The following is a 6,847-nucleotide window of genomic DNA, read 5'->3' as shown; positions in this document are numbered from 1 at the left end:
TTAATAGATCGGACGAACAATTTTTCTGTAATAAAATTGTCATAAATTGGTCAAAAGATTAGCAATTAACACAGCATTAGAAAAATACCAATTAAAGAACTTCCAAATGAACCAGCTAACAATCCAAATGTAATCTAAAGGAATACCGTGACGTTACGCACGGTAATGCGTTCGGATTGAAATTACGTTTACTTATTATATGATTTTAGAACAGCAACCATTTGCCTATAAAAAAATAAAATCACCAACATCCATATATCTACAGAAAGGCCCGGACATTTTTTTCTTATTCTAAGTTAATTCTATAAATTTTAGCACCATACATTTATTTTATTGAACTCACAAATCTTACTTTTGCGTTAAAAATTGCATGTCCGGCGTAACATTTCAGATTAAATTAAATGCATTTCTCTATGTTCCGTTGTAATCTTGCACATAACTGAATCTGCGAAATTTAGTATATCAGCTTCCTACTAGATTTATATTATAACATCATACCCGTTTTTTGGTATTTGCTGAACTTTGAACCAAGCCTTCAACGAAATATTCAGCAGAAGAACCTGTCTTAATGAGTTTTGAGGAAAGTTTTTCAAAATTTCAGTTTTATTATTATCCCTATAAAATAATCAAATCATATTAAAATTATACTCAATAGAAAGTTCAGAAAAAGATAAACATTTTCAAAGTTTCAAATGTAAAAAAACTTTTTCTTGTAGCAGATTTTTAAAAAATCGAATGTCTAGCCACTATGTCCAAACGTTATTTTTGTCCATTCCTTAGGTGAACCATGTTGTATAAATACTAAGTGTGCATTTATAATACAAAACTAACATATTTATAAGATATAAACTATAAGTTCATACAAATGGTTAAATGAGTCGGGTGTTTTCACTAACATTATGACCTTACATTTTTTTTCAGGAAGCATTCCCTATGTCTAGCCATTATGTCCAAGTGTGTCATTTTGACGTTTCTGCACAGTGGCGTCTTTTATACAAATACACACTATTTACGAACTGTTTAGACAGTTAAAATGATGACGGGAAATGTTGATTCCAAAATGGTCTGCTGAATCAAAATAACACTCAGATTAGAAAAACATACACACATAAGGAATACACCCTTTATAGATACAGGGGAAAAGGGGGGATGGGCCGAGGGATAATTTGTTATGGACAAAAGTTTTCACGCAAATCTAAAACACCTTTATAGATTAGAAACCGATTAGAATCCGAGTTACAAAGGTCTTATAAATTTTAAACAACTATAAATACGTATTTGTAAAATTAAACCATCAGTGCTAAAAAGATCGAGAAATAGTCTGAAAACTCGCACAGATATTGGACAAAATTGAGATCAATCTAAAAAAAAATCATCTCAACTAAAATCATTATAAAAAGAAGTATTGCTGAAATATTATATGACCGATTTTAATGAAATAAATACCATAAATTTTTATGTTCAATTTGTCAAAAAAAATGTTCAGGCTAAAATTATCTTCTCATGTGTCCCTCCGGAAGCAAGATTTTTTTTAAAGGTTGCTATGTATTCTATCCAAAATAGAATTGGAAAAATTTGCATTTGTTTTCATCTGATCACAGATCAGAAAATAAAAACCATCCTTACGTAATTAATTGCCTTATACATAATAAAATTTTGAAACATTTCTTCAGCTTATGGTATTTATTTGATAAAAGTCGATGAGTAGGTACTCCGCTCTTGATAACAAAATGTCAAAGTTAGTATATGGCGTCAAATTTGTCAATTATACATGTTACGTCTCGCGACGCAATACCGTGCGGAATGTCCATGCATTCTGATTTACTTTCTACATATCTTCATGCCTTTAAATTGTCTAATAAAGCACAGTGGTCGAGTCAACGTGTTCATTGAAGACTAAGCCAGATTTTCGTATTTCCCGAGGTTTTGTATTACTTTATTAACTTATTTAACGTTGGCATAATTATTTCTTCTCTTGTTGTACTGAACTGCCTATATAAGGCACAAAATGTGCACCATAATTCAGTTACCTTGTTTTGTAACCCCCATTGACATAATGGTTACATTGGTTTCACTCTTACAAACTATCACAATTCATCATAATCAGAAATTCTCAAATCCTGGCACATTTGTAAACCCATATTGACAGAAACAAGTGCCTGTGACATTTTACAAGATCATGGCGCTTACTGAAAAAAATGTATTAGATCTATTCATCTTTTTTAAACAAAAACTCTCAGTTGCTTGGGATCAATCTAGAGTTAGAAGAAGGTTGTTTCATAGATTGAATAAACTGAAACGCAAATCAGAAAACTGGCAAGAATTTTCAGTCAAGAAAGATGCACTGATTGATGCCGGGTTTCAAGAAAACCTATTTTAAGACTTTTGGCAAACCATAGGTCTTTAAAAGGTTTGTCAGCAAAAGGTTACAAATTCCAAGACAAAACTTCTTGTGTAAGAAAATAAAATACAAAAAAAGTAGAAGAAAATCTTTTGAGAAAAATGGTTTTTTTTTTAATTTTTAACCAACTGGTGTGGAGAAACTTTACTTAGTGGGTCACATTGGGATCTAAGCGTGACGGGAAATTGTCGATTTTATGTAAGCGTGACACGTGAAAGTCAATTATTGTGCCATGAAAACGGGAAATGAAGTCTAGCGGGACACGGGAAATGACAAAAAATGAGAATTGCTTACGTACATTGTGTAAGCGGGATACGGGAATCTGACAAAACAGTAAGCGGGATCCGGGATCAGAACCCCCAAAATGAGACCCCCTACTTATATATTTCATTTATTTATTGAAACATGATAACTTGTCTTTCCCTTTTCAGGCACAGATTTCACCAGTTTCAAAGTTAAGAAAAGTGATCCTTTAAGTTTCCTGAAAACTGCTACAGACCTGTTGGCATCATCTTCTCATCCCTAAAAAATGAAAAAGTGATAGCAAGATAGTTATATCAGAATTCTTTGAAAACATCTTTGATTTTGTATTTGCATTCAGGTAATAGCATAGCTGTCAAACAACCCTACTAAACTCGGTGAATTTTGTGCGAGAATCGTTATGGTTCTTAACAAGGTAAGATTTTTCTTGATCTTACACATTGAATTTATATACCGGTATCATTCTTTCGATGGTTAATCGAATGCTGTCATGTGGGACAAACGACCACGACTATGTGTCATTTGTAATCACATTCTCGTCTTCTTTTCCTCTAAACATAACCGGGTAGTTTTTCTTTAATGAGTAAATTCCAGTATAGTCGTTTGATCTGTAACGTTTACCGATTGTGTTCTATTCCTGATCGTGACAATTTTTGGAGTATTGATTTGTCTCTTTCTACTAAACTGGACCCCTGCTGTTGTTTCAATCTTATCTACACGTTTGTGTCGAAGTATCAATCAGCGGGTGGCTAGTTAATGTCGAAGTATCAATCAGCGGGTGGCCAGTTAATCTTTCTACTAGATTTACGAGATGCAAATACTGTCGCCTTAATGTTCGGAATTTGATTCGCATCAACAAATATACTAGCTTCAACCACCTCATGGTTGTATGACAATTAAAAAGGAATACCAAAAATTATTTTTTAGCAAATGTTATAAATATCCTCTTGGCTGCATATAAGTACTGTTCGGCAAGACTAAAATCTTGGAATGTTATACTTTCTATTATTTCAGCATAGCTTCTGCTGCCATTAGTGAAAGTTGTTACAAAATTATTTTTTTTCTTCATTTTTTCAATTTGTTTTAAAAAGTTAGTTTTGGTTTTGATCAGGCTTTTAATAAATTTGAGTAATCTTCTCTCAGTATTTAAGGTCTTTCCCCTACATGGGAAAGACCTTATTGTTTTTCTAATGTTTTTTTTTCTTTTTCTTTTTTTTTTTTTTTTTTTTTTTTTTTCTTCCAACATTTTTTTGACATGCCCGTCTCTTGTTTCTGTTGAAGTTATTAAGACCAAATATGGACCATCGCTAGACCTCACCAAGATCTATAACCAAATGACCCTCTTAAGGATTTCATCATCCCCTTTAGGAGTTATCTCCCTTTTATTGATTTTTTTCAACATGGCACCCCCTCGTTGGTTTTAAAGATATCATGACCTTAATTGAACATAATGTAGTACTCAACATGATGTATTATCATGTGAGGCTGATTAGGATTTCATCGTCCCCTATGAGAGTTATATCCCCTTGAAACAATTTCTTTCCTTTGCATTTTTCTCAAAAAGTATAAGAGATAGAATCGATTTGAAAACGGCAACATGTACAGGAACAGATGGCAATGTTAATAAACATATACAATCATTTTGTTATTTACCCTTATAAGGAGTTATTCCCCTTGAAAACTTGTACATAGTTTTAGAAAAATTGTATTTCGAGAACCAGAAGTCGTAGAGACTTGGGACCTTCACCAATAATCTTTATTTCATGTGACCTTCAATATGCAGTCAAGGTCAAAGGTCACCGAGTGCAAAAAACAATTACGCTGCAATTTCAAGCTTACATATTAGGAAAACGATAAGACTTTGCTGCATACTTACAGCGTATAAAATGTTCCTCTCGATGAGCTCTACATTTTATACACAGAGCTCAAAAGTGTCCGACTGTTTGTTCAAAAGTTACGACGGGATGATTCTTAAAAGTATAGTATTGTGTGTATATCTTTTTAAAGGTTACAGATATCAACCTACTATAAACTGCAAAGATGATCAGTAATTCAAGACCTTCAATTTGAGGTCAATGTCAGGTCATGATGAAATTTCACCTTGACCTTAACATTATACTATGACCTTGACCTTGTGATATTTGAAAGGTCAAGTGGTCCTGAGTTGAATGGTGGTAGTCCCATGTCTCCACGACTTCCGGTTCTCAAGTTTGGTATTGCATCATATATTTGATTATTAATTTTGACCTTGGTGAACTTTGAAATTGTCCCAATTCTTTTTCTATAATGTTGTCCTTTAGATCAAGATCATTTACCACTTAACAGATTTGAGATAGCTTTTGTCGTTTTAGAGATAATACAGTTTGAAATTTTGCAAGCGGCGGCATGTATTTCTGAATCAACAACATCTTACCACTTAAAATGTTTCAGAAATTTGAAGAGGTTAACATAGTTATATGTTTGACCAAATACTAAAAACATTCCATGGAAAAAAACGCCAAAAATTCAATTTGAAATTTTCAAGTTTTGCATTGACTTTGTAAGTTTCATAACTTCTATTTATATAGTTGATATTGCATCATTTTTTGCACTTTATCAAATGGGGTCATCTGATATATCAAATTGAAGGTCTTAATAAACTCTACTTAAAAATGAAAATTTTAAACCCCTTTTTCATCCCAGGAGGACGGGTGGGGTCATTTAGTGCAAAAATTCAAAATTCTCAGATAGTAAGGTTGTTGCATATCAAATGAAAGAACATAAAGCGTACATTTCAAATTTCAAATTGACGTCCCGCAAAATTTGGTTGGATGGGGTCATTGAGTGCAAAAAATAAATTTTCTTTTACGATAGAGTTGTTGTATATCAAATGAAAGGTCATGATGTGTACATTGGAAATATCAAATTCCCAACCTCCAAAAATTGGTTGGATGGGGTTATTAAGTGCAAAAATCAAACTTTTTAGAACATGGCGTTGTCGTATATCAAATGAAAGCTCATCTACCCTGTGTTACATATATCATACTTCCGATCTAAAAAATGAAGGAGGATGAGGTCAAGTGTAAAAAGCGAAAAGTTTCAAAAGGTATGCTTGTCGTATATCAAACGAAAGGTCGTACAAAGAACATTACGAAAACATCACTTTTACAGGAAAGACCTTTCAATTGTTTTACAAACAATTGAGATACTAGTTTATGTCTATTGTTTTTCGCTAGTTGTTGTTTTCTTTTTGTGACTCGTACCGACCTTTGAATAAAAGATTTGTTCAGTTAAATAATTATTATTTTGTGCAGTTCCACCATTGTTCCATGTAAGGGGGATAGTTGAGCACCCACAGTATATATAGGAAGATGTGGTGTTGGTGCCAGCAAGTTTAACCGCTCCACAGTCTTCATGTAGCTGTGTCAAGTGGAAGAGCCTATTATAGGCTAGTGGTTGTTGGTTCATGTTTGTAATATTTGTTTTTTGTTTATTTTTTTAAATTTCATTTTCTCCTCTGAATTGTTTTCACATTTACCAATTAGTCAACTTTACCGGTTCACCGTTTGCGTTTTTCTCTTTGTTAAAGGCCGTACGTACGGTGGCCTGTAATTGCTTACATTAACTTCATTTGAACTATGATGGATAGTTGTCTAATTGGCAATCACACCGTATCTCATTATTCTTATATCATAACCGACCGTGCGATGGGCTGTAAAGCCAGTCAAGGTCGTTAAACACTTCCATCATCATTATGTCATAAGATAAATTTGAAACTTTTTTGAACTCATTTATGATTTCTGCTTGCTTTGTAGGACCCTTTGGTATCTTATATTTTACGTCATAAAGGTTAATTAATTTATCAACAGCAATGAAACACGAGGATTTGACGTCTAAGATATTGAATTATGTTAGGTATGACGGTCCTTGATTTATTTACTTACAGAATAATGTACGTTTTTTCTCATTTCGCAATGGTGATATTAAATACATATCGGTTATTTGAGAATTGTCTTTCTTTCCATAGAACCTAAAACTAAGAAAATAAATCCAGATTGGATATACTGTATTCTTGTTTGGTTATCAGTCCAGCACGATTTTAAGTCTTAAACTATTTGTTATTAAGAATATCAAAAGAAACAGGAAAATGCTAGAAACATTTTGGTATTTGATGCCTAAAATACACGAGGCGCTAAACTGTCAAAA

Source organism: Mytilus galloprovincialis, chromosome 2 (assembly GCF_965363235.1).
Source record: "Mytilus galloprovincialis chromosome 2, xbMytGall1.hap1.1, whole genome shotgun sequence".
Classification (NCBI taxonomy): domain Eukaryota; kingdom Metazoa; phylum Mollusca; class Bivalvia; order Mytilida; family Mytilidae; genus Mytilus; species Mytilus galloprovincialis.
Note: the sequence above shows the minus strand (reverse complement) of the source record.